The sequence below is a fragment of the Wyeomyia smithii genome, chromosome 1, assembly GCF_029784165.1.
Source record: "Wyeomyia smithii strain HCP4-BCI-WySm-NY-G18 chromosome 1, ASM2978416v1, whole genome shotgun sequence".
NCBI lineage: Eukaryota > Metazoa > Arthropoda > Insecta > Diptera > Culicidae > Wyeomyia > Wyeomyia smithii.
Genome location: NC_073694.1, coordinates 10,565,246 through 10,583,310, shown reverse-complemented (window position 1 = coordinate 10,583,310; position 18,065 = coordinate 10,565,246). Strand labels below are relative to the sequence as shown.

Below are 18,065 nucleotides of genomic sequence, written 5' to 3'. Positions count from 1 at the left end.
CCTTCTGTAGTGCGAAATAGTCGGTTGATACGACAGAATGTGTGCTCTAACTGCATCACGCTTGGACAAATCCCGTTCATGCTTGCCACGCTTCGAGACTACTGCTCCATCAGGATTAACTGCAAAGGCTCGGTAGATAAGATTTCTGTGAACAAAATATCCAGAATACATATTGTTCAGGATACAAGATTATTAAGCAAAACGATTCCTTACCCACAACCATCTCCATACCCCAGTGTATTCAAGAAAAACTTCCGGTACACCGAAACAAGGTCACCACCAGACGACTTAAGGCTGAATAAATAGCTATGCTGCTTCATTGCTTCTTGACCAGAGTAGGTGTTCCGTTTGCGCCTACGTACAGGAACTTGCTTTACTCTTTCCCGAATCAACGATGTATGCTCATCCATGCTTACGTTCCAAAAAAATGTATTCTCGTCAGAAAGCCTCGTTAAGCACTTCCTTTTACAATTACAATCAACTAGTTTCACTGCGTGACTTACACGCCGTTTCTTGGCAGCCTGAGCCGCTAGCTGTTCTTTCTTAGTCCTCTTCCTCGTCATCATTTCATCTTCCGAATCCGTAATGTCCTCTATGCGGAGCGGTCCACGAGCATCCAACCTTGGCTCTCTGTACAATTTAAATATTATTATAGTATTTGTACCATTCAACTAGTACATACCTTTGAATTACAGAGGCTGGCGTGGGTTGTACGGTTCTAGAAGTGATTTCTTCATCGGAACTTTCATCAGAACTGGCATAAAACTTGATTAACTCCAGTCCGGACATTTTCAACCGTTCGCTCAATTGACAAATCGTTATGCTGATAGTTTATTTTTCATCACCGGTCATAGGTGGCTATGTGACTGACTTGCTATCATTTTGGCTAGGTATCGTAAAAGTAATGGCATACGAGTCCCAGCTAATGTTTTTCAACATAATTTAATCAAATTTTGCTGTTTATGCATGTTTTATGACGCAAAAGTGTTTATCTGCCATTGCAGCATCAAATTCTGTTGATGGTTTTGATTAAAAAAACATACAGGAGCGAAATTTCTCCAAAAGCGTTATGATCTTTAATAGCTATTTTCTCATTTGCACAAAAACGCAAATGGGACGGACTTGCCATGAGCGGCAGTACAGGTGATATTGACATATCATTTTGAAGGGTTTTAGATGTAGAATCGAACTACGTGTTTAATTTTTTTCTGCAGTGTTGCCAACATTGCATTTTTTCCGATTCAAAACTTAATTTGCAATTTCCTCAAAATACCCCCCCTTCGATTTTGATTTTGACCACGCCAATGTGTTTAGCAGACGATTTGACATAGGAATCACTTATCAGCAAAAAACAAAATGTAGCGTTCCAGAGATACAGCATTTTCAAAATTGCAAGATTTTGGATTTTGTCAACGCACGAGAACGCTTTTACATAAATTGCTGCAATCTTAATGGTATCCTAGCAGGCGTTTGAGTAATCGAAGAGATGTACCGGTCATGGTGTAATGCAAAAAATCCCGCTTTAGAATCATTTTCACGAAAGGTTACAGGAGAGTTTTGGCTACACTTTTCGTATTTAACCCTCTAGTACCCAAATTAATTTTTAGACGGACTTCGAAAAAATCACTATGAAGCCTTATAAACATTTTTTAAGTCCTTATTGAAGCTTTTTAAAGGTTTGACTGAAGACCGTCTAGAGGCGGCACTGGGGACTAGAGGGTTAAATTCAAACTGTTTTGACGTGGGACACGTCTTTGTTTACTATACTGGGATGCATTCTGTAAAATTGGAAATGAAACGGGCAAATGTTGCGTCAGATTTCAAACGCTAATAACAGCATAACCACATGATGGATAACAATAACCAATATGTTGTTGGATGGATAAAATGTATAACAATTTTGTAATGTGTTAATTATCACTCTAATTTCATTGCTAAGCGGTAAAATTGATAATAATTTCAATAACAAATTTACGCGAATAATGAACCAATTACATGCGAGCATTCCTAGCACAGACGACGTGAATGACACCATCCGTTCCCTGTGATATTCCCTGTATCAATTTCGAAATAAAAATTGTCAGAGTCTCCCCGTCCCAATAGGTCAATTTATTTTTGCTTCCATGAGCTTAGACTAATATGATGTCTCGAAGGTAAAAGTTTTCCTAAAAGTTTGAAACAATCCCCATCCTTGAACAATCTCTAAACCTGCGTGTTAGGTACTGTAGAACCTAATAAAAACTGATGTCTTGAAAGAAAACATGCCAGTAAAAGCAACAGTACCAGTGGAGTATAGAACCGCAGGTCTCTTGTCGTCTATGATTGCAGTGGTACTCTTCTATTCGTACTGCAGCAGTACTATTCGTATTGCAGTGGTACACTTTTGTTCGTACATTTCTATTCGTATGCAATTGAGGAAAAACTACAATGCTGCTGTTGATGGTGATTGAAAGTTTATTTCATAAATATGATTGCCATGAATTACTCAACAAGAATTGTGAATTTTTGCAACGGATATTTTTTAAATTTTATCTTCGATATTCACTAAATAATCGTGACCGGATAGTATCAAAAGAGTAAATTCCTAAATATATACATTTATAGAAGAGTAAGAACCTGCGAATGCTTGTGATTTTTTAGTTTATTTAGTAAGATTCGTACAGAATCTCTTTTTATATTTCAAAATTGTTAGATGATATATTATTATTCTAAGCTTTACCATAATAAACGTATATATCCTGTCTTCGTAATACAGCGAATGTAGTTGCAGGCAAATGAAAAAATTGTCAAGCAAAAAATAAAAATGTAATTGTGGATTTCTACGATTTTTTGCTGGAACTTGTTAGGAATTTTGTTCAAAATATTTTCTTATGTTTTCCAATTGATGAACCTTTGTAAGGGCTTCCATATTATTTTGAAAGTAATATCCATACCATAGATTTGATTTAGTTAGAGTTAAATAAGACAAAACCATTCATTATGATAACGTAAGCATTATTGGATTTGATTTTTGAGGATATAGAGATAACTCTGACTTTGACGCATTATGAGAAATTCTTGGTGCTTCTTCAACAAGCACGATATGCTTGTGCCTTGTTAAATACATATTTTTTTGCACAAAAAAAAAAAAATACTAAAGGCATAATATCGCCAAATATAAATGATATTTCTTCGAGTGTTGTTGAATATATTCCAAAAGTTGATTTCCAGGGGAGGCTGAAAATAAACACATTGATTCTGTCTGCAGACTCTGTATATTTTGTAACAAAAAATCCCCTAATTACAGTGTTTAGTCCCACGTCACCATTTCATACAACCCTAGGGCTGTATACCTTGTAGTATTTTGTTAAATGTAGACTTTTGTCCATGATTCGAGTTTTGAAACCAACTTGTGACATTGTTAATAGCGTGAAAAAAATGCTGATTTCAGATTTCATTTCTTAATTTCTTAATTTTGTATTTACATTCAAGACCAAACAAATCTCCGAACGCATCCAAAATATTTTATCATAACCGAATATCTTAATTTGCTCATATCATAGCACGTCATAAAGCAAGTAACTTTCTCATAACCTTTATCCGTCTATGTTCTTCTTCTTATTCCTCTTCTTACCCAGGATTAGAGCAGAGGTGGATTTTTCTGTTCTGTTTATTTGACACAGGCTTCGCAGCCACTGATTCCTACTGATAATAACAGTCTTCTCCCGAGCCGGGACTCGAACATGCAACGACTAGCAGTTTTGTGACGAAATTTGACAGAGGGGAGGCTAGGGGGTCAAGCCAAGCTACGGAGCAAATATGAAATTGAAAAATTTGGATTTATTCTAATTGTTTTTTTTTTTCACGGCTTTGTTTGTTTATGGTCATTTTTAGTTTTTTGTCTTGTCTTATTCATTTATGATACAATGTATGTTTTTAGTAATAAAGTTTGCAAAAAAGTCATTGGGGTGAGGTGTGGGTGGGGGGCGTGGTGAGAAGTTTGTTATAATTCTACGAAATTATCTATAGAGGTCTGACTTTGTGACGAAATGCTGGAAGGGAATGGAAGGGGGTAAAAAAAATAAAAAAAAACTGCGTCATTTATACATGCTCCCTTAGTAGCTAGTAAACCTCATCGCGTAAACTGCTGTGATAACCAATTCCGTTTTCCAGCGACACAAATTTGTTTTAAATACAATCCAATTAAACACACCATCTTCAAGAATGAAATGACTGCACCCGTGAGACACATTGTTTACAATTTTGAAATCATAGCAAACCTTAAATCAGGAAAAAACATGACCATTCGCCTGTTTGCGAAAACGGTTTTAAATTGAGAAAGGATAATTTCTACAATGTGATAAACCAATAAAATGAAGATTCATGTGAAAAGTGTAACCAAAACTCTCCTGCAACTTTTCGTGAAAATGATTCTAGAACGGGATTTTTTGCGTTACATCATTAACGGATGCTCCTCTAAGGAACAACTCTTCGATTACACAAACGCCTGCTAGGATACCATAAGGATAGTAGCTGTTTATGTATAAGCGCTTTCGTGTGTAGGCAAAATCCAAAATCTTGCAATTTTGAAAATGCTGTATCTCTGAAACGCTACATTTTGTTTTTTGCTGATAAGTGATTCCTATGTAAAATCGTCTGCTAAACACATTGGCGTGGTCAAAATCAAAATCGAAGGGAGGGTATTTTGAGGAAATTGCAAATTAAGTTTTGAATCGAAAAAATGCAATGTTGGCAACACTGCAGAAAAAAAAATAATCACGTAGTTCGATTTAACATCTAAAACCCTTCAAAATGATATGTCAATATCACCTGTAGCTCTTCAGGGTCCCGAGATATTCACAAAATAAAAAAGGTGTTTCGCTAAATTCGCAAAAAGTGGAGGCAGTCCCATTGGCCGAGGGGTCCACCAAACGGTACAACACTTTGTACTTATAAGTTTCGGCTTGAAATACATCGACTCACAAATTTTGGTCGAAATCGGAGATGGTCGATGCATTTCCTCGGACACTTGACATGGAATGACCCATATTTGCTTTTCAAGTATGAAATCAGCATCTTTGTTATCTATTACTATTTACTGTTTCTGTTTATTTAAAAAAAAATTTGTTGCTTCTATCCAGCATTTGAAAATTGGTTCTCGATTGAAAAAATAAGACTCATATACTGCCGGTACCCGCATTACTGTCCCATACTGATTTTGGTCACTTTTGAGTTATCATCAGGAATCGACTTTATTGTTGTCATATTTTCCGGAAAAAAATAAAATTGATACTTTTGTATGGAAAAACTCGGAAAAAATACCAAGTTGTGTTTGTCCTACATTAAAAGTACCCGCATTACAGTCCCACTGCATAGTGGTACAAACTGCGAACTTATAATCTTGATCCAGATTTATGTATATCGGATTAGTTTTGGCATATAGAAGTATGTCATTTAATTAACAAGACTAATGTTGTTTTTCTGTAGTACAATCTACGCTGCCGATGATACTGCCGGTTGCTGGTTGAATTAATATGTGATGGGACAAAATATGCGAGTACTTCTGGAATATACCTGCATATTTTGTCCCATTTTGTCTTTTTTTCAAGTTATATAACGTAAAACCAATTCCACCTATGGTTTTTTGTTCTAAACGTTAAACTTGTGGTGCCATGAAACTTTTATGTTGATTGGTTCTGGATGTAATTGCTTAAAATAGCTGGAAATCCGAAACCTCACGGATAACATTAAATCGCTGTTTTCTCAACATGTTGTTTTTCATTATGGGACAGTTATCCGGGTACCGGCAGTATACTCCAGTGCTAACATCCATAATATTTGCGAAAACCACGTCAAGTTATAGTTCATAGATCGTCTTTGGTTCACCTTTTGAAAATTATCTTTTGAATTCATTTTATTCATAATTGAAATTGGATTTACGTTGCTATACGATTTGTGATTTACTGGCCTACTTCCTATAATCGCATACCAGTCCCACGTGCATTCATGTCGTTCTTATAGAGAAGTTATGGTAAATGTCTATCTCTATCTACAATTTTAGAAAACTTTTTCTCCTTCTAGTTCCAAGGTTTGTTCCACTTAGTATTTGGCCGTTTTATTTTAATTACTGCAGCGCCTCTAGTTGTCGTACCCAGAAACTAATGACAGCGTTTTGATCTGAAAGGTTCGTTTACTTAGTGGTAAAAATTTCTTTACGATTGGTACACGCGTTGAGAAGTTATCCTAGATGGAACGCGAGAGACGAGAAAAAATTGGCCACCTACCCACGGTAAAAACACAATATAGCCAAGGCTCTCAAACTACCGAAATCGACTGTGAATACCGTGGTCAAACGTTACTGGGACACTTCGACGGTGGCACGCGCCGAACAAGCCAAACGTAGAAGTGGAACATACGAGCGAAGGTCATCAGGGCAGTCCGTAAATATCCCGGTGTCTCGCTCCGTGATTTGGCGAAAAGGTTCAATGTAGCACATAGTATAGTTCGTCGAATCGGTGTGCGTGAAGGATCACAAGATACCGGACCTCCAGTTTTTCATTCATTTTGCCCACGACACGGTTACAACGGTTAGTGCTGCCATCTGATGACTCAATTTCGCATAAAACTATGATTATTAGCAAAATAGGTTTATCGTGCATAATCCGCCAGATGAAAATAAAAACTAGATGGCAGCACCATATAAGGATATTGAAAATTAGATGGCATGACCATACAAGGATATTGAGAAAAAAAAGCTTCATCTTTCGCTGCCTTTCCGTCATCATCAAAGTACGTAAGTATTAGGGTGGGGAAAATGATCGATTTTCCAGAACCAAATTTTTTTGGTTCCTTTTGGGGCTCCACACAGCCCTAAACTTACCGGGAGTCGATTGGTTTTGTCTTCGCTTGGCGCATTGCATTTCAAATTTGTATGAAAATTTATATGGGAAAACCCACTTTTTTGCATTTACCTTTCTAAAAAGCCCAATAATGCTCTAATAATGCACTACATTATGTTAAAGTATAGTATTTCAGCTGCCGAACAACTTTGCAGAAGACACTGAACAGCTCGAATGTGCCTAAAAAGAGCTATAGCTGATCAAAGTTGAGTATGTCGATTTAAATGCAGAAAATCTTGTTTTCTGCCAACATTACCGGTGTCAGTAGGATTCCCATCAGAAGTAACCTGTCGTAACAAGTTTATACACTCAACTGGATCGAGCAAACAAATTTAGGTCAATATTTTAGGCGTAGGTAGAGTCTACAACGTGTTTCAGAGGTTACTTTTGATGGAAATCTGACAGACGCCGGTACAGTGGCAGTGTTGGCAGAAAAAATGATTTGCAACATAAATTTCGACATAATCAACTTTGAACAGCTCTAGTATTTTTTTGGGACACCCCAGCTCTTTAGTGTCTTCGGCTAAGTTGTTAGGCGTCAAAAAACCTACCATCTGAAGTTATGAAACCTATGGTTTGGGCCAGTTTGAGCTCTTTAGAATGGAAAATGCAAAAAAGTTTGTTTTTCCATACAAATCTCCATATAAATTTGAAATGCAATGCGCCAAGCGAAGACAAAACCAATGGACTTCCGATAAATTTAGGATTGTTTGGGGCCCCAAATATAACAAATATATAACGATTCCCCACCCTAGTAAGTATACAAATTAGTTCGACTTTCGTTCACGCCCAGCGATAATCGTGTCCGCTGCATACTGCAAGGGTCAGGTATCTTGTACTAGTCATCTTTGATGCCAGCGAACAACCCAACAGGACACTGAAATAGAACCTGGTTGCCAGAACCCGAGCAAGAAAAGTGTCTTTCATTGGAGTAACGATAAAAGGACACGTTTACAAGGAGAAGTGTCTTCAGGAGATAGTTTTCCCTTTCATGCAGTCACATGGACTCATGGAGGCACCGTGAAGTTCTGGCTGCCACTACGCCCGAGATGTATTGGAATGGTACAAGCAGAATAGTATTGATGTTATAGAAAAAAGGATTGATCCACCAAACTGCCCATAGTTTCATTCCATTGAAATATATAGGGCAATAGTCAAGTGTAAATTGAAGAATCAATCAAAACATCATCTGATATGGCGAAGTGGTAGAAAAAATGCCCGATACGGCTCATGTTACCACTGCGCAGAAATTGATGAGAGGTATTCGACGAAAAGTTCGAAAATTCATCAGAACAGTAGATGAATAATTTTTCTTGTATTTTTTCTTTGAATTTTAATAAAAACCGTGCAAAAACATATTTTTACCAGTTTTGTACGTTATTTTCTCATGAAAAAATCGGAAATTGCATGCGGCCAAATTCTAAATAAAACACACTTTGAAATAACTAAAGATTTCAAGGATCCGCACACACTGAAATTCGTACCTACGTCAGCCTCGTGCAGCCTGTACTAGAATCTGATACGATAGTATGGGATTATTATCAAAACTCCACAGACCCTTCATAGAATTTGCTTAACGTAACCTACCCTGCAATGATCGAAGAAACCTGCCACCGTACAAGAACTGATGCTCTAGATATTCTACAGCAAAGAAGAAAACGTGCTAAGGCGACACGGATGCGCCAAACTTCTTTGCACAAATATGCTTCAAAATTCCAGGATACTCCATCTGTAGAGTCGATTCTCTAGAATTGTCGTTAAGTTGACAAGATCACACCTTGAACGAACCGCTTTTAGTTGATGATGGACGACTTGAACTACGTGTCATATCTGTTCGGTTTAAACATGTTATAAATGTAACGAATTCAAAACTAGTTTAACGCAATTCTTGTACAAGCAATGGATTAAAGAATTAATATTTGTATTTTTATTCTAATCCAGAAGCTCCACGATATTGAAGAGATTAAGATTTTTTTTCATATTCTCTCTGAGGTCATGTGTTGCACACACTTAATGTGACTTGTCGGGGTATCACTAGGTTGACAATATCTCGGAAGTTTAGTTTTGTTCAAGTCTTGAAAAGCACTTGAAGTTTATTCTGCAATGTTTTCTCTGTTTTCCGTTCTTACTAAATGCTTTGTTACTGCTCTTTTGGTCCATTGAAGTATTTCAGTTACATTTAGTCTATCGTTCTGTCTGTGTAGGAAAACAACTCTTCAATACAAAAAAATACTGAACGGAATTTTCTATGAAAATTGCCTAAACATTTGCCAGCAGGAATACGTAGACCTAAGCTATATATACCATCCACAGTTGTGAACCTTTTGCTCAAAAGCAATGCTATTTGGTTGTCATTTCCAGCCAACGAATATTTGTAATCATTTGCTCTACCTTCTGAGGTCTGTGTTAGGGAAATAACTTCAGTACAAATAAAGACGTTTGAAAACTGCAATAATTGAATAAATATCTGAGTGGGGTGATAGAGGACCCTATGTGATGAAAAAAATCCTTCTACGCATATCGCCAAATTTTAACTAGGTACTGCAGAGTATTTTCAGTTTTCGGTTATATTTGCCTTTAACAAGGTCTAGCACAAAAAGTGTTTTTTTAAAGTAATTTATTTTTTCTCAACTGATCTTAAAAACAATTATTTGGCTTGGACTAATCTGAAACCGAAAGCTTTTGGTGAAAGCATATTCACAATTATTTTATTTATATGAGGTGAAAAAGAAAAAAATCAGATTTATTCTAGTGAACATTATCAGATATAGTAAAGTATGAAAACCAAAAGCTTGTGCAAAACCATTTTAATAAAAAAAATCACAGGAGGGTTGTGTGCAAAGCCACGACCGCAAGGATGAAGTAGAATACTTTTACAAGAAAGAAACCCGGCTGCTTACGTGTCAGTCATTTTTTAATTTGTTGTTCAATTCAATATCGGATAAGATACCGATCACATCTTGGCGTTATCACTGACAGTGCGATTAAAGTATTCCTTGTGATAAAATGAACAGTGAAAAGCTGACTTAAAACTCAAAACTAGACGGCTCATGTGTTGTCAAAATGAGTCAACTTTTATTGAATGCATTTACTAGTGCCCGCTATCGCACAGAGACTGCATTCCACTAAAGTGCTTCACTGCATCAGCTGCTATCGATGCTAAACCCGCTGCAACTGCTACGCTATTCGTAGCCATGCCAATGTTTTGGCCGCTACACGCTGGTATTGGTATCCGCTATCCCTGCATCAACTGGCCCAGCTGCTATCGATGCTGAGATTCGCTGCAACTAGTGCACTATCCATTGCTATGCCACAGCTGTGGCCGCTATCCGCCTGGTATCCACTGCACTGCTACTGCTGCTGCTAAGGAGAGAATGCTGTTGTCGCTGTCTAGAACTATTATGAGCGGCTTCGTTGCTGTTGACGTTGATTTCTTTTGAAGGGACTTTAACCCAAACGGTCATTCGTCCCTGATGAGCGACTTCGACTGAAACAGGCTCTTATATAAGGATGAAAAACCTATCGATAGTAGTAGGCAATCATCGATAACTATCGATAGCCATTTCAGTCGATAATTCCCATCCTTACTCTTATACAGACAAATAGCAAATTTAAAATGCCAAGGTCTATGATTCTGTCGACCGTGCTTGGGAAGCAATCATATTAACGACTAATCAGATCAGTCAAATTTCGCGCTTCAACAAGGATTGACCATTCTCAATAATATAGTTGCTTGTCATGATTTGGACTTGATAATTTTTGAATTTTAATTATGCGAAAAATTAATTTTTATGCTGATAATGAAAGCTTTTCGGATGTTGTGCTCATGACTGAAGGAAAAGATAATTCAGTACGTTCTGAGACACGGAGATGAAGTCAAATATATATATATATATATATATATATATATATATATATATATATATATATATATATATATATATATATATATATATATATATATATATATATATATATATATATATATATATATATATATATATATATATATATACCTGTTTCAAATTTTTTGAAAGTGTAAATTGATTTAAGAGAAAATATTAACTCTTCAATTAGGTTTTTATTTCATCCTGAAAAGGACAATTTGTTGTTTAATACAATGTTTGATAAGATGCCGATCACATCTTTGCGTTATCACTGGCAGTGCGAATAAAGTATTCCTTGAGGGAAGATAAACACTCAAAAGCTTTCCAGAATGTTCTTTTCATTGGATGCATTTGCTGGTGTGCCTGCAATCGCTCAGAGACAGCATTTCACTAAAATGCCACACTGCATGAGCTGGCCCTGCTTATATTGATGCTGAGACCAACGTCAACCGCTGCGCTATCCCCGTTGCCACAGTAGTGGACGCTTTCGTTGCCAGTGGTATCCGCTGTCCTGCATCACCTGGTCCTGCTATCGATGCTGAGACGCGCTCAGCAATCCGTTGCCATAACACAGCTGTGGCCTATATCCGTTGCACTGCTACTGCTGCTGTATCCACTGCACTGCACTGCTACTGCTAAGGGAGGACTGCTGTTGTCGCAGTCTAGAATTATAATGAGCGGCTTCGGGTGAAACAGGCTTTTATATAGGCCAAATAGCATATTTCAAATGGCAAGGTCTATGATTCTGTCGACCGTGCTTGGGAAGCAATCATATAACGACCAATCAGAGGTCGAAGTTTTCGTTTTGACAAGGCTTGACTATTTTCACTTGTACAATAGTTTGAAAAATAAAATTACAATTATCTGCATTTGGGAAGAATCTTAGAAGATTTTCCAATCTATTGCTGAAAGAACGAAGGAAATCCATCGAAAACTAACCGATTTATTAGCATTTGAAATTGGATATATTTTTCACTTTTTTCGGTTTTAGATTTTCATTTTACTTCCCTATGTAGCCCAACTTCCTGAGAGAAGTATTCTACTTCAAAAAACAGATAAAAAGGTAGGCCCTTTATTACACCTAAAACCGGTTCCACTCCAGCGCAACGTCATCTGCCATCTCCAAGGTAACTCACCACCGGCTGTGGAGCAGCAGCAGAGCTCGCGTAAATAGCGTAGCGTACCGAATGGGAAGTCAATGTTTTCCGGAGCGGCCAGAACCAGCAGCAGCCAACAAAAAGAGGGATCCAACCACCAACAGCAGAACGCGGGAGCCAAGCATGCGCCCTTCGAAATGCCAAAGGTGAACTTTCCAACACTCGGCAAGAGTGACTGACGGATTATTGCTTCAGTTAAACGGCGTTCCAAAAAATCCGTAGCGAGTTAAACGCGTACCGTGAACCCGAACAGACGGCAGACAGATGATAGGAGCGATTGAATGATTTGTTGTTTTTTCTATTTTTTCTGCTTATTTGGTTCTCAGTAGCAAAGTCTGAAAGTTTTCGGCATTGTGAGCAGAAAAGGATCGTAGAAAAGCACGTACGCTGTCGTACGGGTGAAGTGCGCGATTGGAAAGGGAAATTGTTTTCCGACAGACAGCGGGACGGCAACAACGGAGAAAGATGCTAACCGTGGGAAATACCTAAGTGGAAACTAACGACCGTGAAAAGTTCTGTGATTGATTTACTATCAAACATTAATTTGGATTTAGCGTGTGAGGATTTGCGTCACTTAAAGGTAGGATTAATATAGTTTTTTTTGTTTCGGGTTTGAAAATGTGAAGCTGTTTCTTTGTTCCCTTTACTTTCCACTCCTAAGACAGTCGTCATCAGAGCAAAGGAAGAGACCTTCCAAATCAGCTCTAAGGTTAAACACTTCACAACTTTGGCAAGCAAACAGCGAGAGAAAAAATAGTATCATTTATTGGCGGTTTATCCATCCCATGTCCAGTATCCGCGCCGGCCAGGCCCTCCACTAGGTGTCCAAACAAAAAAAAAGGCAAGCAAATTTTTCGTTCGCTTTCCGGATGCTGCTGCTGCTCTGGTTGGTGTCGTTCCCTTTTTCCGATTGGGGGGTGTGTGCGCGCTACATCCAAGGACAACACTCCTCCTACCCTTCCATCTTCTTCTATACGCCTGGCATTATGGGATATGGGAGTTGATGACGTCAATCGGGAAATAGACTTTCGTTTAGGGGTTTTTCGTCACACGCTTTGCTGGCATGGAAACAAGCTTATACACACACGCGTATTTCATATAGATGAATGTACAATTTAGACACATTAGACAAGCCTAATGGCAGGTAAGCAGGGGCTAGTCGAGTCGAAAGCGGCATTATATTTCCGTGACCGCTTCTGTAGTGTGTGCTGATTGTGATTTACGTTTTCTTTGGAAGCGCGTTTTAGTCGTTTTCGAAGCCGAAGGACGTTGGAAATTTATTTTTAGTTACAATCAGTTGATATCAATTATTGATCAGTTTTGTGTGTACATTGTAAAAGTATACACCAATCCTTTTCAACTCTGAATCAATCGTACAGACGAATTTGGAGGAAAATATGGACATGTTTTGCAATCGGTCTTATAATTTTTTAATCAGGGTGGCGAACAAGTTTTTAAAATCAAATGACCTGATTTTCCCCGATATTTCCTGAAATATAACATTAATTTCCCTGATATTTTTCAGCATTCGGCACAAAAAAGTTAAACGTAGATGAACGCAACTCTGAAATCCCAGTGAAAAAAGTATTCAATCGGATATGAAACCGAACCGTAGACGTTATTAGCCTTTTACGATACAAAAATCAGTTTTTACGCTAGAGAGTCGTTTAAAAAAAATCGCGTCTCGGTTAAGAAGTTTTCTCTGAATATTTTTCAGTTTTCCCTGACATTGCTTGATTTTCCAGGTTTTCGACACCCTGTTAATTTTTGATGTTACATATTTTTACTTTTTTCTCAATCTGAGGTTTTTTAATTTTCTATTTAGTTCATTTCCTTTTTTATTTTTTATTTTTTTGTATCTTTTCGCTTATTGCCACCACTTTTCTATTTTTTTTTCCTATTTTTCGATTTGTATAATTTGCTTTTTGTTTATTATTAATGAACAATTCTCGAACCTTGTTTTTCATTTTTTCTGTTTATGTTTTTATTTTATGTTTTTTTTTATTTTCAAGATTGGAATTTTCATTGATCGTTTCTATTTACAATGGGATACTCAATGAAGTCATAGATTAATAAATTCTGTTATTTTATCTCCGTATTTCTAGTTAAAACTGTCTTTTTTATTCTATCTTATATTTCGTTGTTCAAATATTTTTCTAGTTTTTTTTCGGTTCTCCTTTACATTATTTTCTCTTGATTTTGTGTATGCTTTGTCAAAATATAATTTCCTTCTCTCTTAGACTCTTGGTCTCTTCGATTCTTTGACTCTTTTACTCTTCGAATCTTGGACTCTTCGATTCTTCGACTCTTCGACTTTTAGACTCTTCGACTCTTGGACTCCTCGATTCTTGGACTCTTGGACTTTTCGACTCTTAAACTTTACAAATCCTCTGCTTTTGGATTTTTCGACTCTTGGACTAGGAATCTTCGATTCCTTGACTCGTGAACTCATGGACTTTTGGAATTTTCGACTCTTAGGCTCTACAACTTTTTGATTCTTCGACTTTTAGACTCTTCGACTCTTAGACTTTTCGATTCTTGACCTTTTGAACTTTTCGGCTCTTAACCTCTTGAAATCTTCGACTTTTAGACTTTTCGACTCTTGGACTCTTCGACTAGGAATCTTGAATTCTTCGACTCTTGAACTCATGGACTCTTGGAATCTTCAACTTCTGGATTTTTCGACTCTTGGTCTCTTCAACTCTTAGACTCTTCGACTTTTAGACTCTTAGATTCTTCGACTCTTTGACTCTTCTTCTCAAAACTCTTCGAACCTTGAACTCCTCGATTCTTGGACTCCTTGACTCTTGGACTCTTGAAATCTTCGACTCTTGGACTTCTCGGTTCTACTTGGACTTTAGGACTCTTGGACTATTCGACTTTTGTACTCTGTACTCTTGAAATCATCAACTTTCTTCTTCTTCTCGACTCTCAAACTCTTCCACTAGATATCTTTGATTCTACGACTCTTGAACTCATGGACTCTTGGAATCTTCGTTCTTAGGAATTTTCGACTCTTGGACTTTTCAACTTTTAGACTCTTCGACCTTTAAACTCTTAGATTCTTCGACTCTTGGACTCTTCGACTCAAGGACTCTTGGACTTTTAAACTCTTAGACTACCGAGTAATTTGCATATTTTCAGTCCTAGAGAAAACTCTCTTCCTAATGATTGAGCATGAAAAAATTAAAATTGTAAATAGAGTAATATTGTAGAAAAAATAAAAACGTGACAATATGAACACACAAATTTGGAAACAAAAACTAAAACGTCAGGATGGAAAACTAGATTATTACATAAATGGCACATGAAAAAAAAAAAAATGAACGATGAAAAGAATGAGTGAAAAAATGAAGCTCGCAATAAAAAGTTGAAATAAAAGAATAAAGGTGAAAAAAGTATATAGCAGAAATAATAGAATATTTTTGTTCTTTGCTTTGCGATATTTATATTTTTTTTTATTATATCATTTTATTCCCTTAGAGCGGTTCCATGCAAATAAAGTTTTAATCTAAAAGTAGTTTTGCTTCGATCTTGCTTGTTCTTTATCGAGAAATTTTGAACCTGTATTCTTTTACATTCTGAAAAAAAATCTACTTTTTTAAAACTTGCAATTTAAAAAAAAATTGTAATTTTGACGTAGAACTACGTTTTTCGGCAAGCTCTTATAGCAGGGTGTTTCAAATCGGAACATGAAATAGCTTCTGTCTAATTTCAAATGCCCATAGCTCAGTCAATTTTCAACGATTTATCTTCGGTTTTGCAGTAATCGATTGGAAAATGAGTTACACGTAATTTTTTCATGCTAACTTTTGTACTATTGAAAAATTTAGAGCCTTATTTTGAACGCAAAATTCGATCAATCAGAGCTAAAAACAAGCCATCCAATATGCATATTTCTGGAATCGATATAATACCCACATACCGAAAATAAGTTCCAAATGCCATCTTAAATTTCAAGTCATATAACGACCAATCAGAGGTCGAAGTTTTCGTTTTGACAAGGCTTGACTATTTTCACTTGTACAATAGTTTGAAAAATAAAATTACAATTATCTGCATTTGGGAAGAATCTTAGAAGATTTTCCAATCTATTGCTGAAAGAACGAAGGAAATCCATCGAAAACTAACCGATTTATTAGCATTTGAAATTGGATATATTTTTCACTTTTTTCGGTTTTAGATTTTCATTTTACTTCCCTATGTAGCCCAACTTCCTGAGAGAAGTATTCTACTTCAAAAAACAGATAAAAAGGTAGGCCCTTTATTACACCTAAAACCGGTTCCACTCCAGCGCAACGTCATCTGCCATCTCCAAGGTAACTCACCACCGGCTGTGGAGCAGCAGCAGAGCTCGCGTAAATAGCGTAGCGTACCGAATGGGAAGTCAATGTTTTCCGGAGCGGCCAGAACCAGCAGCAGCCAACAAAAAGAGGGATCCAACCACCAACAGCAGAACGCGGGAGCCAAGCATGCGCCCTTCGAAATGCCAAAGGTGAACTTTCCAACACTCGGCAAGAGTGACTGACGGATTATTGCTTCAGTTAAACGGCGTTCCAAAAAATCCGTAGCGAGTTAAACGCGTACCGTGAACCCGAACAGACGGCAGACAGATGATAGGAGCGATTGAATGATTTGTTGTTTTTTCTATTTTTTCTGCTTATTTGGTTCTCAGTAGCAAAGTCTGAAAGTTTTCGGCATTGTGAGCAGAAAAGGATCGTAGAAAAGCACGTACGCTGTCGTACGGGTGAAGTGCGCGATTGGAAAGGGAAATTGTTTTCCGACAGACAGCGGGACGGCAACAACGGAGAAAGATGCTAACCGTGGGAAATACCTAAGTGGAAACTAACGACCGTGAAAAGTTCTGTGATTGATTTACTATCAAACATTAATTTGGATTTAGCGTGTGAGGATTTGCGTCACTTAAAGGTAGGATTAATATAGTTTTTTTTGTTTCGGGTTTGAAAATGTGAAGCTGTTTCTTTGTTCCCTTTACTTTCCACTCCTAAGACAGTCGTCATCAGAGCAAAGGAAGAGACCTTCCAAATCAGCTCTAAGGTTAAACACTTCACAACTTTGGCAAGCAAACAGCGAGAGAAAAAATAGTATCATTTATTGGCGGTTTATCCATCCCATGTCCAGTATCCGCGCCGGCCAGGCCCTCCACTAGGTGTCCAAACAAAAAAAAAGGCAAGCAAATTTTTCGTTCGCTTTCCGGATGCTGCTGCTGCTCTGGTTGGTGTCGTTCCCTTTTTCCGATTGGGGGGTGTGTGCGCGCTACATCCAAGGACAACACTCCTCCTACCCTTCCATCTTCTTCTATACGCCTGGCATTATGGGATATGGGAGTTGATGACGTCAATCGGGAAATAGACTTTCGTTTAGGGGTTTTTCGTCACACGCTTTGCTGGCATGGAAACAAGCTTATACACACACGCGTATTTCATATAGATGAATGTACAATTTAGACACATTAGACAAGCCTAATGGCAGGTAAGCAGGGGCTAGTCGAGTCGAAAGCGGCATTATATTTCCGTGACCGCTTCTGTAGTGTGTGCTGATTGTGATTTACGTTTTCTTTGGAAGCGCGTTTTAGTCGTTTTCGAAGCCGAAGGACGTTGGAAATTTATTTTTAGTTACAATCAGTTGATATCAATTATTGATCAGTTTTGTGTGTACATTGTAAAAGTATACACCAATCCTTTTCAACTCTGAATCAATCGTACAGACGAATTTGGAGGAAAATATGGACATGTTTTGCAATCGGTCTTATAATTTTTTAATCAGGGTGGCGAACAAGTTTTTAAAATCAAATGACCTGATTTTCCCCGATATTTCCTGAAATATAACATTAATTTCCCTGATATTTTTCAGCATTCGGCACAAAAAAGTTAAACGTAGATGAACGCAACTCTGAAATCCCAGTGAAAAAAGTATTCAATCGGATATGAAACCGAACCGTAGACGTTATTAGCCTTTTACGATACAAAAATCAGTTTTTACGCTAGAGAGTCGTTTAAAAAAAATCGCGTCTCGGTTAAGAAGTTTTCTCTGAATATTTTTCAGTTTTCCCTGACATTGCTTGATTTTCCAGGTTTTCGACACCCTGTTAATTTTTGATGTTACATATTTTTACTTTTTTC

At 37.3% G+C, this 18,065-nt stretch overlaps 1 protein-coding gene across 5 annotated transcripts in view; it reads left to right on the top strand.

The window, feature by feature from the left end:
• The window catches only part of LOC129718938 (protein retinal degeneration B), a 104,577-nt gene that overhangs the window by 38,003 nt on the left and 48,509 nt on the right, over positions 1–18,065 (top strand). For 3 of the 5 annotated variants that reach the window (XM_055670181.1, XM_055670182.1, XM_055670179.1), the window contains exon 1: positions 16,488–16,851. The exons of 1 other annotated variant lie outside the window; for it this stretch is intronic. The gene's annotated coding sequence lies outside the window, so the exon portion shown is untranslated. Of the gene's footprint in view, positions 1–16,486; positions 16,852–18,065 lie in introns of those variants that run through there. One more of the 5 variants, XM_055670183.1, reaches the window with a different exon arrangement.